The 21,057-nt window shown below is 44.9% G+C and overlaps 1 pseudogene; it reads left to right on the top strand.

Moving 5' to 3' along the window:
- Positions 1-1,440: 1,440 nt before the first annotated feature.
- Positions 1,441-21,057, top strand: part of LOC128070982 (testis-specific Y-encoded protein 1-like) — a 35,795-nt pseudogene continuing 16,178 nt past the window's right edge.

The raw sequence follows: 21,057 nt of genomic DNA, 5'->3' as shown, positions 1-21,057 counted from the left end.
AGGATTGGGTAACTGGGCAGGCTGGTACGTGTTCTCAGATGGAGAACAGAACCACCTGAAAGGGCCTCGATAGGGTAAATGGGCAGACGTACATGTCTCCCGCACCAGTGAGTCACGGAACTTAACAGGGAGTTGTCCTTAGCGACTCACTGGCAGGAATTTGAACAAGGTTCAGGGAGCTTCCTCATGCCAGCAGAGCATGCCCCATTTCTCCCTCTGTGAAAAGTGTGGCCAAGCCACCTCAGGCCTGTGCAGGTTCATGTCTGTCCAGTGAGGGAGGGAGGGTTACCCGACCCCTTCTGCGGTTCAGCAGGGACTGCCCACTGTTGGCTTTCAAGATGGAGAAAGCACTCTCGAAACCTGTGGAAAAAATAACTGATCTCCCGTCAGTGCAACTCACTCAGGAGGAGAAGGGCTTGCCTTCACTCCAAGGATAAGCTTCTCCTATAAGCGCTGGTGTCCATAGAGTGGCAAATGGCAACAGCACCACTTAAAGAGAAGGAGACACACAGACACCAGCCCTGGAACACACAAGGAAGGATTGCTCCAAACAGTGCTATGCCAAAGCAGAGACAAAGAGACAAAGAGAGAGCTCTATACCCTAGGGTCCTGGTGTCCCTGAACAATGGAGATCAACGTGGCAAACGGTGGGGTTTCTCCCTACTCCCCTAGCATCCGGCCAGCAACAGTCTGTCTGTCCCATGGAGAAAAGTATCCAGCCACTTGGCACCCCTGTGTATCCTCTGGATACTCAGGGAGAGCTCCCAGATATTGAAGGTCCTGTGGGACACAGGAGTGTGCTGTTTGGATTGTGGATCAGGAAACCGTGGCTGGAATTTCCAGAACCAGATCAATGACAGTGCCTGAGGTAGCGGCAGATGCAAAACCTGCTAGCTCTCTGGATCAGAGTCTGGCCACGTAGTGGAGCTGGATCCCAGGAACCACGGAAGATGCCATCCGGTCTAGGGGCGTGTCCATCGTGTGCTGTCCACCACCCTCTCGGCCACTGATCTAGATTTGGGTCAGCTGCCTGTGCGTGGCTCACAGCCTAGGGCCCCGCCTGTATGGCTGATGTCCCAGGGCCCGTTCACCCTGTCCTGGGCTCCCACCGTCCGTTTCTATACTTCAGGCCACCCACCCCCCCGGCCCCCACACACACACGCGAGCCATAGCCTCTGAACCATGCCCCACACTCCCCACAGCAAAAACGCTAGTGGGCCCCACAGGATTACTGCACCCTGGGCCGCCATTGCTCACCACTTGCTGTGGTGCTATTATGTCCTGTCCCTTAGCGTCTGACCCAGGCTGGGGTCATGGCCAGAGCCAAGAGGAGCATGAGAGGAATGCGGGAGCGTCCTGGGACCCCAGACCTCCTTAGCTGTGAGCTCCTTAGGTGCTCAGGGGGATGGGGCCCCGTGGCCTGTCCTGGTGATGCTGCGCATGGCTGGGACGTTGCAGCCACCAGTGGCCACGCCAGGCAAAGATGCCACCCTCTTCAGAGTGGAGGCAGGAGAGGACGGTGAGGCCCAGGTGGACGGAGTCGTGGCAGGGATCAGACGGGGTTTCCAGCTGCTTCCAGAGGACATCACTGAGGATGTGGAGGTTGTGCCGCATGAGTAACAGCGACAGGGGTCCTCCCTGGAGCTGGAGGAGAAGACGGTGGAGGAGCAGTGCCAGGAAAGGCCTGGAGGCCCGAGTGAGCTCCCGGCACTAGATGTGATGCAGGCACTGGCGACCCTGCAAGTGGAACTGAGCTCTGAGCCTGAGAAAACCTACAGGGCCTACGTTTGGTTCATGTGCAAGAGCCATGAGAGGAGGAAGCGGGACTTGGCTCAGAAGAGTGCCATCATCCAGGGCATCCCTGGCTTCTGGGCCAACGTGGTATCCTTCCTGCTACTCCTTGTGGTCCGCTGCTCAGGAGGAGGGGGAGGTGCAGAGGCAGGAGCAGGAGGAGGGGTGGAGGCGAGGGGGCAGGATGGTGGACCCTGAAGGAAGTGTGGTACTGGGCAATTGGCAGGCTCCAAAGGCACAGCTGAGTAGAGTCCGGGCAGGGCCACACCTGTAAGTGTCGCAGCCATGACCCTGTGTGTCTACTTCAGGCCTGCATCTGAGGAGGAACAGCCTCTAAGTCAGAAATGACCAGAGACAGTACACCAGAGCCGCCTTAGCTGACAGTTATTGTTGTCAAGGTGAATGATTCCTTAAATAACTGAGATATGGGAGTCACACACACACACGCACACACACACACACACACAAACCCACAGAACATATGTAGACATACACTAGCCAACCCCAACCCCTTTGCTTTCAGACATGGTTTGTCACAACGATTGTTAGTCCTACCATGTAGGCAGTGACATGCCACTACCCAGCATACACAGGTCTGGGAAATAATAGCTATCAGAAACAGCCCCTGCCTGGGGAATGCAGACCACCTCAGATACAGAACACCACCAGGAACACAGAGCCATGAGCTTGTCTGATGGTATGGCAGGGCCTGAGCTCATCAGTAGTGGCTGGGTAAGCAGAAGTGCCCAGCATCCTTGAAGATGCCTCTTCCCGTGTCCTTCTTCCACCCCAGACTAGGGCTGATGCGCCTGGCTCTTCTGGGCCCAGCATGTGGCATAAATGGCTCCTTGACCTCAAGCAGATTATGAACCACCCTCAAGTTCCTGTCATGATCAGCGACCAAGATAAAGACTTTCTCAGCTACATGATCGACTTGAATGTCAGTGAGGGAGACTGAGGACAGCTGGGCATGGGACTTGGTGGGGTGTGGGAGGATCATGTTATCCATGTCCTACACTGTGAGAGTTTGGAGAGGCTTCGTGGAAGGTGTTAATGCCTGCCTGGGAGGCAAGCTGAGGACCCTAGAAGCTTGCACCTTTTCCCTCCTCCCTGTCCTAGCAGGTACAGGTGCGAGCCGTCCACGGTCATGCAGCAAGCTGATCTTTTCCTTTCGAGACCACCCCTATTTCTTGAAAAGAGTGATCATAAAGGAGTATTACCTTGACATCACTGGTAACACGTGAGTCCGGGAATGATGATTGTGGGTGTGCAGGGGTGTGGATGATCCACCTCTGGGATCCACACCCATCTCCCCTCTCTTCCTGCAGGGTATAGGGGACATCGTTCCACTCCAGTCTGTTGGTTCTGGGACTTTGAACAGGGAGCACCAGCTGCAGGCTGGACACCAGGAGCCTTAACTTTCTCAACTGGTTGTCAGGCCACAACTGCCCAGAATCAAACAGGATTGCTGAGGTGGTATTGTTTTGGTCCTGCATACAGTTGATGATTGTTGTTGGAGTTCTTGGCTGCTCGTGTGAGGGTTCAGATCCTGGTCAGCCCAGGGATAAGCTTGCTCAGCAGCAAAGTGTTGCCAGCAGATTATCAGCGAAGATCAGTGGGATGATCTCCTGAAGGACTACCCCAGGAGAGAAGATTTTTCCACGACAGAAACACGTGTGGTGAAGGGGTCTGGAGGTGGGCCATGAAGGGACAGCCTTGTGCTAGCCGGGACACTGTCCTTTCCCAAATGGGCTTGCTCAGTCTCATGCACGCTGGCTGCGGAGTCTGAATTTGGGCCACGCATGTAGCAAGTGGCCTGCTGAGACTGGGGGCTTGGGGATTCAGTGTGTCTGTGAGTGAAGCAAGTCCCCTCAAATCAGTTGTGGTTGCAGAGTTGAGAGTGCTAGGTGATACTATTAGAGGCAGGGTGAATTAAGTTCCTTTGTCAGAATCATCCTTCCATGGGTCCTTCCATCTCCTGGCCTCCTGTTGCTCACTGAGTTTGAGATTGCCTGTGCCTTACACTCCCGCCCCTTACCCTGGGAAGGCCTAAAATTGCAAGGGCGTCCTCTCCGGGGTCCCAGTGCACCTGTGTGCTGACTTTGGGATCTTCTGTGAAATTCCACATCCACCACTTGGTGGCTCAGCACCACCACACATGCTGCGCTGGAAGCGGCTTCAGGCTGCCTTGGGAAAATACGGAAGAATTCGTGGAGAAGGTGAACAGGGAGCCCCAAGGGCAGGACATGGTGCCTACTGTCGCCATCTCCGCCATTGCTGGCCTCGGTCGCCTTCACCTCCTGAAACACCTATGTTCGTTATTTGCATTTGTGTCCCCGTGCTGAGCGTGTGTGTGTGTACACACGTGCTTATTTGTGCTGCCTGTGTGTGTGTGTGTGTGTGTCCAGCCCAGGGCAGAGGCAGAGATGAAGGCGGCAGGAGAGGAGGTGCTGAGCAACCAGAAGAGGAATCATGAGGCGACCAGGCTGAAGGTGGTCAGTCGCCGTATCTCTGCACTGACCCTGCCCAGGATGGGAACGAGGAAAGGATGGCCAGTGATAACTCCAGACTGTGGCTCCAGATATCTGCAATTAGACCAGATACAAAACATGCTCATCAGTTCTACCGTGTTGTTGTGTGTGTTTGGATCAGGAAAAGGGTTTCACGGTCTAAGGATTCACACAGAGCAAATCACGTGGGGTGGGGCTTTGAAACCACTGCCTGTGGAGCCCTCAGTGTGTGGGGCCACGGGCTGGCCTCTGGAAATGATGGACGTGCCTATGGCAAGACCCGGGATGGTGAGGCTAAGGTCCTGCCGAGATGGGCAGAGAGCTGAAGGAGAAAGAGTCACAGATTGCCTGCTGCACTGGAGACTTGTTCCACACACATGTGACAAGGAGAACTGGGAAGGTCCTGGGCCAGTGCTGCCCCAGATCAGCCCAGCAGCCAGCACACGCCCTCCCTGAGGGTGGCACACACTGGCACGGTATGACACAAAACATGAGATGTGCTAAAGTATGCTGTATCTGCAAAACCACAGGCATCCTAGGAGAGACATGCTGTGAGCGTGGCATGCCTCCAGGCACTTCCAGCCTGCCTCCCTGGCAGTGCCCAAAGGCGAGGAAAGCGCAAGTGGGCTTACCTGTGTGACCCTATGCCGGGATATGCCTGTGAGGGAGGGAACAGAGAAAAGACAAGGGCGGTGGGTAAACTCCATGTCCCAAGGGACCCCAGGAGAGGGAGACAGAGAAGCCCCTGGCACAGTTCAGGGCCTGCTGGTTTTCAGGGTCCAGACTCTAGGCAGTAGCGGTCCTGCCAAAGATACCCCATGGTCCATGCTGAAAGTTCTGACATGAATTCCTTCTTTTCTTTGGGGTCTTGCCCCTGGCTTTGGGGGCCTGAAGGGCAAAGGTGCACGTCTGCACCTGAAGGAGGATTCTGGTAGTCTTGCTCAAGCAGAGTCTCTGATTGTGTTGTAGGGGATCTGCACCCAGGTGACACTCAGAGGGATGCTGCCTTCCAGGTGACCGTCTTGGATGTCCCTGGGCCCAACCGGGCACTGGCTGCCTTGGCAACACGTGCTGTGTAGGGAAGCAGGGATGCATGACTGTAGGGAGTCCGACCTGGGCCTAATGAGAGCAACTGAAAGAGAGCCTTGGCATTTAGCAAATCACTGAGGCATGGGTGGTTCAAGCCCTCTTGGTCCATTTCAGATAGTAACACTGCTTTCTGTCCAATGGAGGCATTAGCTCTGGGCCCAGAAACTGCAGGTTTCCCAGTGCATCATCCGTTGGGGGACTCCATGTGCATGGGTAGTGTTAAACACAAAGGAAGATGTGTAGGGATGCCACCTTACTTTTATGGCCTCCAGTTCCATTCTTGGTATCGGAAGAGACCCTGTATCCATGTGCACCTTCTTCACAACCTTGCATCAGACCCAGGCCTGTCACAGTCTCTGGGGGCTTTTGGAGGCTCAGGCGTTTCTGGCCTTTTCCTGCTACGTGGAGATAGCACGTGGGGGCACAGGCAGATGGTGCACACAGAACGCTACACAGATAGGAAGAACAGGGGGCCTCATTCAGAATGCTGGGGGCTGTAACGGGTGGTAGGCTAGCAAGAGGGGCACAACATTGACAAGGAATGACCTAGATAGGGGCACACCGAGAAAGCAGTTCTTCAAGTCAGCTGAGCTCAGAGGTCCTTGTTTTCTGGTCCCCTGAAGGAATGCACAGGCAATGGATCAGGCCAACGTGACTGGTACTGTGAAGCTGTCCAAGGTGATGGGAGAATGCAGAAGGCAGGCACATGTTATACAGCTGTTCATGCCAAGAACTTCCAACCCTGCCCGCTGCTCTGCAGGCCAGTCCCTGTCAATAGCAAATGCCAAGGTTTTGGAACCTTTGAGGATAAGGCACAGAGGTAGAAGTGTAACATGACATGATCGATGAGCAAGTGAGAAAACAAGGACAAAGACATGTGGGTGCTTACCAAAATTCACGTTCCTGAAAAAGAAAGCTTGTACTTCGGCATATGGACAGGTTTCCTCTCAGCGATGTTACTGTGTACACACATATGTTTGTGCACATGTGCGCGCAGAAATTTGAGTGCTTACCAAAATTCATGTTCCTGGAAAAGAAAACTGTACTTCTGCATATGGACAGGTTTCCTCTCAGTGATGTTACTGTGTTCACCCATACATTTGTGCACATGTGCGTGCAGACATTTGAGTGCTTGCCAAAATTCATGTTCCTGGAGAAGAAAACTTGTACTTCTGCATATGGACAAGTTTCCTCTCGGGGATGTTACTGTGTACACGTGTATGTTTGTGCACATGTGTGCGTAGAAATTTGAGTGCTTATCAAAATTCATGTTCCTGGAAAAGAAAGCTTGTACTTCTGCATATGGACAAGTTTCCTCTCAGCGATGTTACTGTGTACACATGTATGTTTCTGCACATTTGCAGGCAGAAATCCCTGCCAGTTCGCTTGAGAGTATGAGCTATTGCAACTGACCTAGCCAGGTGATAGAAGTTGGACAGCAAAAACATGAAGTTCTTAGGGAAAGGTACATAGTCTCTGGCCAGCAGAAGCACTGAAGCCAGGGAATCGCTCCCCGTTATCTCACTGAGCAAACACGTTCTAAGTGGAATCACAGTCGTGCAGCTAGAATGCCTGGCAGAAAGGAGAGGCAGGAGGAAAGAGCCTGGGGAGTGTGAAGAGGAAAGTCCACTACACCTGCAGTTTATGAAAACTAGAAAATGTACCTAATGTGCTGGGAGGACAAACTGTACTTAATTAATTGAGTTATCTAAGAGGATTTCCATCCAAACAGCCAAAAGTGCTTCCTGGTCTCTTCTTGCTGCCTGTAGTAAAACATGAAGGGAATTTTTCTAAAAATTTGGCAATTTTTCAGTCTTTTAAGACGACAGAAGATGTTAAAGTTAATGACTCTCAAGCAAGATCATATCCAGGGCATTGAGATTAGGTGGTCTAAATATAACATTTTACACCACCAACAGGCCAGTTCTTCTTCGTATTATTTTTTATAAACAAAGGTGTTCTAAAGGTGAGTGTGACTGTAAAATTGTTTGGTAAGCCTCAGAAAGCTGGAAGGGGATGCCTCATGGCATTATTTAGTCAGGCCAATACCCTCCAAAGAGTTTAGGGGTGTCACTCCGAGATCCTTTCAGTCACACAATAAGACTTCTACCAAGGTTCAGGGTGTTATCCCTCAGCTATCTCAGCAGAAAACCAAGACAGAGTAAGCCTTATTATGAAGACATGTGTGATTGTGGCTTTGGAGTGGGGTGCTTTGCCATGAACACCAGTAAGAGTATCAGGAGACACACCAAGGTTTTAAGATAACATATTTAAGTTCAGCTCGGACTGCAAGGACCAGCAATAGTACAAAATAGGAGCTCTGGACTTCTACCTTCTACAAGCAGGAAGCAGGCTAGGGAGACTGTTTCATGTAACCATATACTAGCCACCTTTCACGCAACAGCATCACGTCAGGGGGTAGAGTTAAAAATTCAGAGACTGAAGCCGAGGAAGTTTCCAGGCCTTAAATACTAATCAAAGGACTGCCCACAAGAACCCATGGGATTTCACAACTGCTACTACTGACTCCCATCTCCCCTCCCCTTTCTGGAACAGGAGTGTCTATGAAGGTTATCTATGCCCCAACATACCACCACTGTATGTCGGCTGTGAAAGGGAGCAGATTTACTCATCTCTTTTGCTCACACATCCTCCGGTCTAGAGGAACTACACTTGTATAATTTGAACTGATGTGTTGGAGACTTGAGAGGCTCTTGGACTGCAAGGAGATCAAACCAGTCAATCCTAAAGTAGATCTCTCCTGCATATTCATTCGAAGGACTGATGCTGAAGCTGAAGCTCCAACACTTGGGCTACCTGATGCGAATAACTGACTCTTTGGAAGAGACCGTGATGCGGAAAAAAATGAAGGTAGGAGAAGGGGACAGCAGAGGATGGGATTGTTGGATAGCATCATCGACTCAATGGACTTGAGTCTGAGCAAGCTCCTGGAGTTGACGGACAGGGGAGCCTGCAGGGCTGCAGTCCATGGGGTTGCAAAGAATACGACACAACTGAGCAACAGAACACTTGAGATACTGTACACGTGGACCCTGATCCATAGCTGGACCTGACTTAGACGACAAGGTCCTGAACTTCAAGTTAATGCTATAACAGATAAATCGTTTGAAAGCATTGGCAGGAAAATGCATTTTGGACATACAAGCATGTAAACAGTTTCCGGCCATCTGTGTACCACGCGGTTTTAAACTATGTCCACGGTTCCTTCCTTCTCCCCTTCACATGTGTGGTGGACTTAGTGGCTCACTTCTCATGTTAGAATATTGTAGAAACGAACAATGAAGCGTCTGAGACTAGGTCATAAAAGGCACTGCAGCCTCCTTGCTCATCCTCTTGGATCACTCACTCTAGAAGCCAGCTTAGTCATATCTTGGGAACACTCACGTAGCCCTGTAGAGAGGCCCATGTGAAAGAACCGAGGCTTTCTCCCAACAGCCAGCAAGCAAACTGGTTTCAACAGCTATGTGAGTAAGCCATCTTGGAAGGAAATCCACCGGCGCATGGCAAGGCTTCAGAGGATGGCAATCTCATGAGACACTGAGCCACAACACTCAGCTGAATTACTCCTGGATTCCCAACTTTCACCAGCAGTATGAAACTATATTGTTTCAAGCTGCTAGTTTTGGCTAATTGGTTATGCAGCACTCGTTCATTAATGCACTGCCAACTTTGGGCAATGCCTTTATTCAGGGCTGCCTGTCCATCTAGTCCAATCTAATCCAGAATCTGCTACTTCACTTTAGAAAACACAGCCCACCCTTGATTTGACCACCCTCAGTATCAGATCAAATATCATTTCACTCACCTGAATATCTTATCAGCCTTGCCTAGCCTCAGCAATGATCCTCTCAGTTGAGCCAGAATCCACCCTCACCCTTATAGTCCTCTTAATAAGTTTCCATCCACTGACACCCATTCTGTTATTGTTGTCCATTGCTTTTCAGTCTCCCATCTCTGTTTGTAATCCCATGGACCCACCCTGTTCCTTAGCTATAAATCCCAGCTGCATCCCTGCTGGAGTCAGACATAAGCTCAATCTCTCTCCCATGTTATAATACCCCACTGTAGTACTCTTACCTTGAATCAAGTTTTCCTTACCACCTTTCGGAAGTGTTATGAATAATTTTTTAACATTGCCAAGTTCTGTTAGTAAGGATAATTCTCAAAGGAATATAGTTTTATACCTTACTCTCTATACTATATTCATTTGGGGGAACAAATATCTAAAATTAAAACATTTTATGTTTTCACCATACAAACAGAAAATATCTTTGAAACTACATTTACATATCTTAAAACATGTAGGAATCTGAAAAGGATGTGTGTATAGACATGTCAGTGTATACACACACATACCCTCAGAGCTCCAAGGAAAACTTAATTCTCAGCAAACGATAAATTAGAACATTCAGCCTGAAAATAGTGAAATCTTTGGAATCAACTTGCCAAAAATCTTAGACAATGAAATTTTAATTAAAAACCATGTATACATAAAAATATTTGGGATTCAGACAAAATTGCTAAATAAAGATAGGTCAATCCCTAAACCATCTATGAGAAAAAAAAAAAAAAAAGAAATCCTCAGTATCATGTAATAACCTATAATGGAAAAGAACCTACCAAAGAATAGATACGTATCTGCATAACTAAATCACTCTGATATACATCTGAAATTCAAGACTGTAAATTTAATACATTAACAGAGAAAAAAATTGTAAAGAAAGCTTCTAAAATACAAAGTTACAAAGGAAAAAATCCTAAAGAACGTAGAAAGTATATATGAATTGAAACAAAAATAGAAAACAACAAAAATGAACCTTGTTGGGATAATAAAGCAAGAGCTGCTTCTTGGAAAAAGAAAATCAGAAACATTGATACAACGGTGGCAAATCTAATAAGGGGACAAGGAGGTTAATTATGGGATTCTGAGAGGATAATATTCAACTCTGAGTGGAATTACATTTGTTTCAGGAAAGGTCCAGTCAAGCAAAAACCTGGAGAAAGAAAGGGAAGGAAAGAAAGAGGAAGAGAGACAAGGGAACAAAGCAAGAAAAAGAAAGGAACAAACGGAGAACGAAAGAAAAGTAAATGTCTCAACAAATGTTGTAAACTATCCAATCAAACAATTCTCTTCAAGATCTAAAAACAGAAACGGAAATTTATTAAGCCAGATACTCACTGCTTTTGATGGTACTCAGAACAAGAAAGCCCATTTACACATCACTATTTAGAAGTTCAGAACTGGCCAACACCAATACGATTATTTAAAAAAATAAAAATATGCCATGTTATTTGTAAAAAGACAGACAGCAGAAATAATTTTTTAAAAATTATTTCTACAAATACTAATTTTACTTACAATGTTTGGCAACATTAATAAAATAATAAATTTTTCCCAAAAGAACAAGCACAGCAGACAAGGAAATTCACAAAGGGCAGTAACAAAATAGTCATGTTGACAGATCTTCAATATATTCGTAAAGAAAACAAAGTGTCATTGTGTGAACAAAATATAGAGGTATCAATAGAAAAACAGAGGAAGCTCCTGAAAGAACTCAACTCACTATTAACTATCTTTTATTTGCAGGCACAGAATCTGACTCAAGTTAAATCTAAGAAGCAAAGCCCTGAGGTTATTCTCTCTTCGTTTGTGTGTGTGTGTGTGTGTCTGTGTGTGTGTGTGTGTGTGTGTGTGAAAATTTAGGAAATTTAGGCTGGAGAGGGAAGAAGAGGATAGAGACTTCAAGTGCCTTGAAGGAGGAGGAGGAAAGAGAGGGGGTTGGAGATTTGATTGTGTTATTTGAACAGCATTGGTGAAGCTCAAACAAGGGAGGTAGCAAGCCATGCAGGCCTACGGGAAGAGCATTTCCCGAAGAACAGCACTTGCAGTCTCTGGATCGGGAAGAAATGGAATTTGATGGAGGAAAACCAAGGCCAGTGTTGTCAAAAAGAGTACATTCGTGGGGAAAAGAGTAGAGTAGAAGGACAGAGAATGGAAGAGAGGAAGCAGTCAGGGACCATATTGCTGGAACCTTTTAATTTGGCAATAAATACAACTTGTCCTCCTTAGGAGCATACTTCACAGCAACTAACAGTAACAGTGTTGATAATACTCAGCAACAATAAAAACACATAACTAAAACATTTCGTATTTTTTACTACAGAAATCGAAGAAAGGAGATAAGAATGCAATAGTCTGCGTATTTATTTACACACAGAGTTTTCACCTGAGACCAGAATACACACACACTCTTTATACAACTAAAAGTGGTTTAAGCTGACACTCAGCAAAGTGCTTGGGCCCAAGTAAACTAACTGGAAAGGCCTAGTAAAATATTCAAAGTGCAAATAAACCAATCAAGCTTCGAGTAAATAAACACAATTTATTTGAATTTGAATTTACACTCAGGAAATTACCTAAAATGGAGACAATAGACTCACTACAGCTTAATCATCTGTAGTCCTTCCTCTTCAGTTCTGAGAGGGATGCTAACCCCTTGGTGATTATCACTTTCCAGCATTTTGGGAAAGTTTAGAGGACTTAAATAAATTGAGGAGTGGCGAGAGTGGGGAGAGACAAAGAGGAGGAGAAAGGAAGAGGAAACGGAGAGATTGCTCCTGGCATAGGTCTACAGACAGGATCCCAGCTTCCTTGAATGGTGCACAGAGACTGCTAGCTATCTGTGCCAGAAGTGGAGAAGGGGTGACATTCAACTCCAGGAGGAGACTCAACTCCAAGAACCTACAGAGGCAGCCAAGTGTGCTGATGTTCAGGAACCAATACTTAGAGGGGTTGTACCCCACAGGTCTGTGAAAGAGCCCTTGGAGACCGCAAGAAAAAAAGGTTTCCACGAGTACAATCACAGATTAGATGGTTGGCGAGATTAGAGGAAGGATAACTCTATGACCTGATAATTACTGAAATACAGGAGACAATTCCTGCACATCAGACTGTGTCAAGAAAGACTGAAACTCAATTAGTTTGATACAATGGGAAATTACACACACCAAGAATTAGCTGTTAACGCTACTACATTTGTGTCCAAGGCAAGATAAGATACAAAACTGAAATCTTCACATGTTCAACTAGGGTAAGACACATGTAACTGGAAAATATAAGGAAGAGTTCTAAAAAGGGTTTAATCACCCTGGACTATTTTTATCCGCCATATTTACTATTCTTGGACAACTCCATTGTAGCTTAAGGGTAAGAGAACTCAATTTAGCCCAATTCAAAAGCTGAACAGATTTCCTGTGTTTGATCCTTTGCAGTTAAAACTATGGGTCCAGCACAAATCAAAGTGGACGTCAAGGCTCTCTTTCCTTTGGGAATTTTAACTTGCTTTGCTACTGTGTCTGACACAGATATGCCTACCTCATTGGGACTACAGGCCAGCCAACTGGCAAAGGGGACGCAATGAATCAAATTCCCCTTTTGATCACTCAACAGGAGGTCCACAGGCACCAGGTCTCATTCTATTAACTATCTCTGCTTCTCCAACTGCAGTCAGTGATACACAGGGCCTGCTTGATGCTTGCAAGGGTCTCTCACCAAACACAGGCATTTTTAACCGTTGGCTTCCTTGAGATGTCCCTGGGCTAGGTAAATGCACTCTGAGACAGTGTTCCTTCTACCTTGGCTCTATGCCTGGAGTGAATGTATGCCTCTTCCTCAGCTGGGACAAGAAGCCACAGCTCTTCACTGATTAAATCCCGTGTCTGGTCCAAACTCACATCATAGCTTCTCCATCAACTTCTCCACTGCACGCTTTCAGAGCCAGGTTATCTTCGATCAGCCCAAGAGGCACTTCAGAGAGTGACATTCAAATCTGGCTATATAGCTGATACTGAGAACTTCAAGGCATGAAAACAGTTGAAAATTACGTTGCTAAAACACTCTACAGATTATATGTATACTAGAGCTTTCGAACTTACAAGTAACATCAGCTACCGAAATAGGTTCTTACTTTTCCTTTCTCCACTTCTCTCATTCTCTCTCTCTCACACACGCGTGCACACATTCTTTTTACATGTTAAGACAATTATATGAAAAACAGATAATAGATTTTTAAATAACATCTCAATACACAGATCAAACGAAATTGTACTTCCTGTATTTAAAACAAAATCACATAAATTACCCATCGGTTTCCCTATATTTGATATTATTGAATAATGCTATAATTTGATCTTTTTGGTTTTAATGGGGTTTTTAACTTTGACTGAAATACTTGCTTCAGACTTACTGAAAGCAGAATTAACTTTTTTCTTCTTTTTTTGACCTCCTACTTTTAGATTTGGGGGGTGATGATTCAAAATCAGATGTGTTCACAGTAATGGATGCTACTTCCACCAATCCTGGTTGAAGGGGTTCCAGTGATACCTGAATAACAATTTTTGTTTCAGGAGACAATCCTTCTAGCTGCTTAGGCTTCTTAAACATTTGATGACACTGGGTCTTGTGCTCCCTTTCCTCTTTGGAAGTTAAAAACTGTAGCCGACATTTGGAACACTGGCGAAAACTCTTTTCCCAGTGCCCTCTATGATGATGTCCGTAGGCTGTTGCAGTTTTAAAAATTTTGAGACAAAACAGGCAAAGTAAATTCTTAGTGTCACCATGGTATGCTCTGAAATGTGCATCCACATCTGCAAAAAATGATGATCTGTAACTGCAAACCTGGCATACATAGGGCATTTCACCAGGCTTATGATTGTCTTTCATGTGCTCTAAGAGAACCTGATCTGTCTCAAAGGACAACTCACAGATGCGACAGACTGCGGAGGGCTCCTGGGGAGTGTGGACACTTTCAATGTGACACTGCATCTGGAAGGGAGTAGGAAACTGGCGGAGGCAGTGCCGGCAGGTGGTGTGGGTTTTCCAGCTGTCACCTCTCTGCCTCTCAAGTTCCAAATGGTGCTTCATGTGATTCATAAACTTGACATTTTTTAGAACTTTCAAGCAGCTGAGGCATTTAAACGCTGTGTGGGTCTTCGGTTCTGGCTGCCCAACTCCTACATGCTCTCCATAGTAGAAGTCACCAAGTAACACAGTCAGCTTTCCTTCTGTGGGATCACCAATTTTGTCTGGACTTGCTGAACTTGGAAAATCAGTTTTTGTCAGTCCATTTTCCCCTAAAGGTCTTACAGGCTTGCAATGAACACTGTCCTTTGGAAAAGGTGTTGGACAAGGTTCTCCATTCTGAACATGGCTTAGTGAGGTATGGACACGGTCTGGTGTGCTTTGCTGAGTGGTCACTGTATGAAAAATACCTGAAGGGGAAAAACCTAAACAATGTTCCCCTATAATGCCATCACTGAGCTTAGGCCTTTTGGGATTTCTGCTATTTGTTTCACAAGTGGAAAGTACCTTTGAGACATGAGGACTTTTATTCATATCTCCTGCAGAAACCGCTCTTTCTGCTGGATGCTGCAATGAACTTGTGAAGGTAATCAAAGAAGAACATGACTCCTTTGAAAAGCACTTCGGCACTCTTTGTGGTGAAATATTTTTACAATCAGCTTGAGACGGAGGTTCAATAATAATAGGACTATCTGTTGATCTTGATTCAGAGTCAGAAACTGGCAAGACAGCCTTTGCTTCTGATATAGCAGTCACATGACTAGCAGGCTGTAATTTGTCAGCGTTACCTTTCCTGAAGTGACCATACCTTTTTCTCCTTGAACAAGAACCTGGGGTATCTCTGTTCAGTACGTTTGAAACGACTGGTTTTGAAGCTGAGCTCATCCCAACAAAGATCACGTCAGCATCTTCATTTACATGTTCCACTCCGACCAAGATCACTTCATCATCATCATCATCATCTGCTTGTTTGGCTTCTCCCTCCCTTTTCCGTACTTCTGGCTCTTGTTCTTCTTCACGTAACATACATGGTAGTTCCATATTTTGAGTACTTTTTTATTCTTACAGGGTGCGGCCACAAGTCCCAGGGCTTCCTTTATACAAACTGCCACCTAAGTATAAACATACTACATATTAGTTAAGTACAGAAAAATGGGCTATTTGATTATCTCCAAAACTCTAGAGTAGTTTTAAACATCCTTATCTTACAGACAAAGACACCGAGTGTCAACGAGACTCAGTGACAGCTGAAAAACCTATGACTACAAGTCTACATGGCTCTAGAATCATAAGCTTTGTCCCACGTTCACTTTAACCTCTTCTATTTAAAAAAATAAAGACAAAAAACCCAAAAACCCACCACGACTGATCATTAGGTGAAATCACATGTAAAGGACGAGTATTTTTACAAAAGCACTGTTGTACAGCGTTCAGAAACATGGACTTTGGAGTCAAAGAAGATTAAGTTGGAATTCTAAGTTAACCACACACCAGTTGCATCTTCTTGGGCAAATTTATAACTTTTAAAGGTGTTTCTGTCTCTTAAAGACAAACATGCTTATTTCTTAGACTTAAGGTTACCAGCTCTTTTTAAAAGGCATCAGCTATTCAATGGCATCTTGTTTTGTAGTAAAATTTGAAGAAAATGTATCTTAAATGCACATTACACCTGATTCACAAATTCTAATTTCATAAATGTTAACAAAGAAAATAGGTAGCAAATTCAAAGTATAATCTATCTATACCTAGTTAACAAACAGCATAATTCAATGTCAAGCACTTAACACAGGCCTAGGAAATTGAGAATGAGCTCTCTTTGATAATCTCACCCCAATTCCACACCGATATATCCTAAATTTCTCCCTCTAATCCTGGCTAAACTTAAATCCAACAATGCTTCATCCTTCACGCCACAGGTCTCTTCCCCACATAGCAGGCAAAGTGATGCCAGTATTTCTCTCATACCAATATCAGACAGAGGCATCACACACACACACCTTGATATCCCTTACGAATACAGGTGAAAGAGTCCTCAACAAAATACTGGCAAACGAAATCCAACAACATATAAAAAAGACTGTATACCATGATCACATGGGATTTGGGGAGGTATGCAAAGTTGCTTCATTATATGAAAGTCACTCAACATTATGCCATTTGAACACAATAAAACAAATAACACATCTGCCTGAAGAAAAAGCATTTCCCTGAATCTAGCACCTTTTCAGAACCGGGCTTAAAAGAACACTTAATAATTAAGAACAGAAGAGAACTTTCTCAATCAAAGGGCACCTGTAAAAAGACCCACAGCTAACATCACACTTAATAATGAAAAACTGAAAGCGTTCCCTCTAAGACTGGGAACAACACAAGGAAGTCTATTACACACTTTGGCTCAACATTATACTGGCAGTTCTATAACCAGAGCAATCAGGTAACAAAAGAGAAATGTTGTTGTTGTTTGAAAAGAAAAAAAAGAAAAGAGAAAACAAAAACAAAAAACAGCCTTCAGAATGGAAAGGAAACAGTCAAAGTATATTGGAGATAACATACTTTTGTATATAGAAAATCTTGAAGAAAACACAAGTATCAGAATTAATATAAAGCTTGCAGAATAGAAGACAAATATTTTAAAAGTCAACCACATTTTATACAGTAGCAACACATGTTGTTAAGTAAACACTTGAATCTACACTAGCATTAAAAAGAATACTTAGGAAGTCAGAAAGAGAAAGACAATATATTCTTTGGAATGGCTGAGTAATACTCCATTGTGTATATGTACCACAGCTTTCTGATCCATTTATCTGTTGATGGACATCTAGGTTGTTCCATGTCCTGGCTATTATAAACAGTGCTGCGATGAACACTGGGGTCCATGTGTCTCTTTCAATTCTGGTTTCCTCAGTGTGTATGCCCAGCAGTGGGATTGCTGGCTCATACGGCAGTTCTATTTGCAATTTTTTAGGGAATCTCCACACTCTTCTCCATACTGGCTGTACTAGATTGCATTCCCACCAACAGGGTAAGAGGGTTCCCTTTTCTCCACACCCTCTCCAGCATTTATTGCTGGCAGACTTTGTATGAATCAATTCTAATGGGATGGATGAAACTGGAGCCGATTATACACAGTGAAGTAAGCCAGAAAGAAAAACACCAATACAGTATACTAACACATATATATGGAATTTAGAAAGATGGTAATGATAACCCTGTATGAGAGACAGCAGAAGAGACACAGATGTATAGAACGCACTTTTGGACTCCGAGGGGGAAGGAGAGGGTGGGATAATTTGGGAGAATGGCACTGAAATATGTACACTATCATGTAAGATAGTCGCCAGTCTATGTTCCAGGCAGGATACAGGATGCTTGGGGCTGGTGCACAGGGATGATCCAGACAGATGATATGGGGTGGGAGGTGGGAGGAGGACAGGATTGGGAACTCGTGTACACCCGTGGCGGACTCATGTCAATGTATGGCAAAACCAATACAGTGTTGTAAAATAAAATAAAGTAAAAATTAAAATTAAAAAAAAAAGAGAAAGACAAATCTCGTATGGTATCACTTACATGGACTCTAAAATATGACACAAATGAACTTATCTATGAAACACAAACAGACTCACAGACAGAGAGAGCAGACTATGTGATTCCCAAGAGGGGAAAAGTGGGGCAGGCATAGATTGGGAGCTGGTGTTTAGCAGATGCAAACTGTAATATATACAATAGACAAACAAGATCGTACTGGATAGCACAAGGAACTACATTCATAATTTGTGAAAAACAATAATGGAAAAGGGCATGAAAAAAATTGTGTGTGCATATACACACACAATTTACATATGAAGGAAAGGAAAGGACAACTGTTGGCAAGCACGTACAGAAACTGGATCCCTGTGTGTTATGGACAGATTTTAAAATGGTGCAGCTGCTACAGAAAACAGTTTAAAGGCTCCTCGAAAAATTAAAAAACTGGAGCTGACACACGATTCAGCAATTCCACTTCAGGATATAAATTCAAAAGAAGTTAACATGGGGTCTTGGGATATCTGCACAGCCGTGCTCACAGCAGCACGAAGCACAACAACTAAGAGGTGGAACCATCGAAATGTCCATCAAATGTCATAGATACATACAATGAAATACTATTTAGCCATATAAAGAAAATTCTGTCACATGCTACAACATGCATGATCATTTCAGACATCAAGCCAAATGAAATAAGCCAGTCATACAAAAAGACAAATACTGTAAGTTTCTACTTGTATGAAATAGCTAACACAGTCAAGCAATCGAGAGGAAACAAAAAAGAACGACGGAGTCCACGGTCTAGGTCAACAGGCAAGAAAAGAGCAGTTACTGTTTAATGGGACAAGTGATGGGCACAGAGTTTCGATTTTGCAAGATGTAAAGGTGTAGAGATCTGTTTCATAACAATGTGATAAGGAAGTCCCTGGTAGTTCAGAGGTTAGGACTCCACAGTTTCCTATCAGGGGCCTGGGTATGATCCTCAACCAGGGAACTGTCATTCAAGCTGCATAGCACAGCTAAAACAACGACAACGACAACAAAACAACACTGTGACTATGTGTGTGTATATGTGTTAGTCACTCAGGTGTGCCCGACTTTGCATCCCCATGGACGAAAGCTCACCAGGTTCCTTTCTCCATCGGATTTGCAGTGGCTTGCCATTTCTTTCTCCAAAAGGCTGATGAAAGTGTGTGAAATACTTAGCATGCAAAAATGGTTAAAATGGTAAAAATTTAAGTTAGATGTTTTCTACAACAATTAAAAAAAGAAAAGCTTTTAACAACCAGGAAAAGAATTTGAATAGACATTTCCGACTCTTTGCAACCCCATGGACTGTAGCCTATCAGGCTCCTCCGTTCATGGGATTTTCCAGGCAACAGTGCTGGAGTGGATTACCATTTCCTGCTCAAGGCGATCTTCCCGACCCAGGAATTGATCCCAGGTCTCCTACATTGCAGGCAGACACTTTCCCTTCGGAGCCACCAGGGAAGCCCCTAGCAAAATGTAAAGCAGTCTCACTGAGATACTACTTCACACCCATACTACTTCACACCCAATCAAAATGACGAATAATAACAAGTGCTGCAGAGGATGTGGAGAAAAGGAATCTTCAGATATTGTTGAGGTAATTGCTGTAAAATGGTACCACCACTCTTGCAGAAGTGGTTTGTCAGTACCTCAAAAATTAAATATAGAGGAGCCATATGATCCAGGAATTTCCCTCTTTTGTACATATCCACAAACACTGAAAATGTTCAGTCCATGCAAAATCAGTGTTCACAGCAACATTACTCACTATAGCCACAAAGAGTACACCATCCACGTATTACCCAACATTGACGAATGGATAAACAAACTGTGGTATATGCTCAAAACGGACTGCATGGAAGCCATTTACCATATGCAGCCATAAAAATAAAACAAAAACATTCACTGCTATACAGCCATGAAATGGAGGAATCTTGAAAGTACACAAACGAGGGGACATTCCTGGAGATCCAGTGTTTAAGACTCTCCACAGGTGCCATCCCTGGGCTGGGAACTAAGATCCCACATGCCACAGAGCTAAATAAATAAATATTGAAAAAGAAAATATGACATCTGAATCAAGCCAGACACAAAGGTCACACTTTGTATGTGGGAGAACTGTAGGTGGAAGAGAAGCAGGAAAGAGAAGCACTCTGTAATCCAAGTGGAACATTTTTTTCAGGGAGGAGGAAATGAGCTAGTCTGATAAAGGATGCCAATAAAGTAAATAAGATAACAACTAAAAATTGACCACGGAGTTAAACATTTGAAATTCACCTGTGGCCTTGACAAGAGCGGCTTTAAAGGAAAATGAGAGAACTCGAGATAACAAAGTCTAGAAACAACTCTGCAGAGATCTATAATAAGCAAACATGAAAAAAAAGCAGCAGAAGCAGGATGTGTCACCCAAAGATGGATTTTTAACGACAGGTCACATTATAGTCAGTCTGTTTGCTGATGGGAACCATCCAGAGAAACAGAAAACTTAATCCGGGACAAAGAGGAGACTTGCTAGAAGATCAAGAAATGAGTAGGTCTAGAACTGAGTACATCAAGAATTGAGTAGATCAAGCCAGAGAGCACACAAGCTGGAGAAGGCAATGGAAACCCACACCAGTACTCTTGCCTGGAAAATCCCACAGATGGAGGAGCCTGGTAGGCCGCAGTCCATGGGGTTTCGAAGGCTCGGACACGCCTGAGCGGCTTCAGTCTCATGCACTGGAGAAGGAAATGGCAACCCACTCCAGCGTTCTTGCCTGGAGAATCCCAGAAAAGGGGGAGCCTTGTGGGCTGCTGTCCATGAGACCGCACAGTCGGACACGACTAAGCGGCATAGCAGCAGTAGCGGCACACAAGAAGGGTACACAAGCCAAATAATTTGCTCACATTGACAGAGCTGAGGTCATATGAAACAACAGGCTGGCATGGTGGATTAATGGGTACGGTAACCAGTGAATCGAATCTCCTGATATTCCCACCGCTGCGTAGTTCTCTCTCAATCTATCACAGGGTTGACCTGGGAGACTAAGCAAATACACAAGTGAAGATGTGTAACATCTGAAAGAAGACTCTGCACTTTATCATGGGTGCAAGTGCTTTCCTGAATCACTCATTCTGAGAAAAGACAGCAGCCTCCACAAGAGAAGCCCCTTGGAGAGGCCCACAGAAGGAGGAACTGAGGCTTCATGAGTACAGGCAAGTGAGAGAGTGTAGATTCAACAAGCT

The sequence above is a fragment of the Budorcas taxicolor genome, chromosome Y, assembly GCF_023091745.1.
Source record: "Budorcas taxicolor isolate Tak-1 chromosome Y, Takin1.1, whole genome shotgun sequence".
NCBI lineage: Eukaryota > Metazoa > Chordata > Mammalia > Artiodactyla > Bovidae > Budorcas > Budorcas taxicolor.
This window is presented reverse-complemented; position numbering and strand designations above follow the sequence as displayed.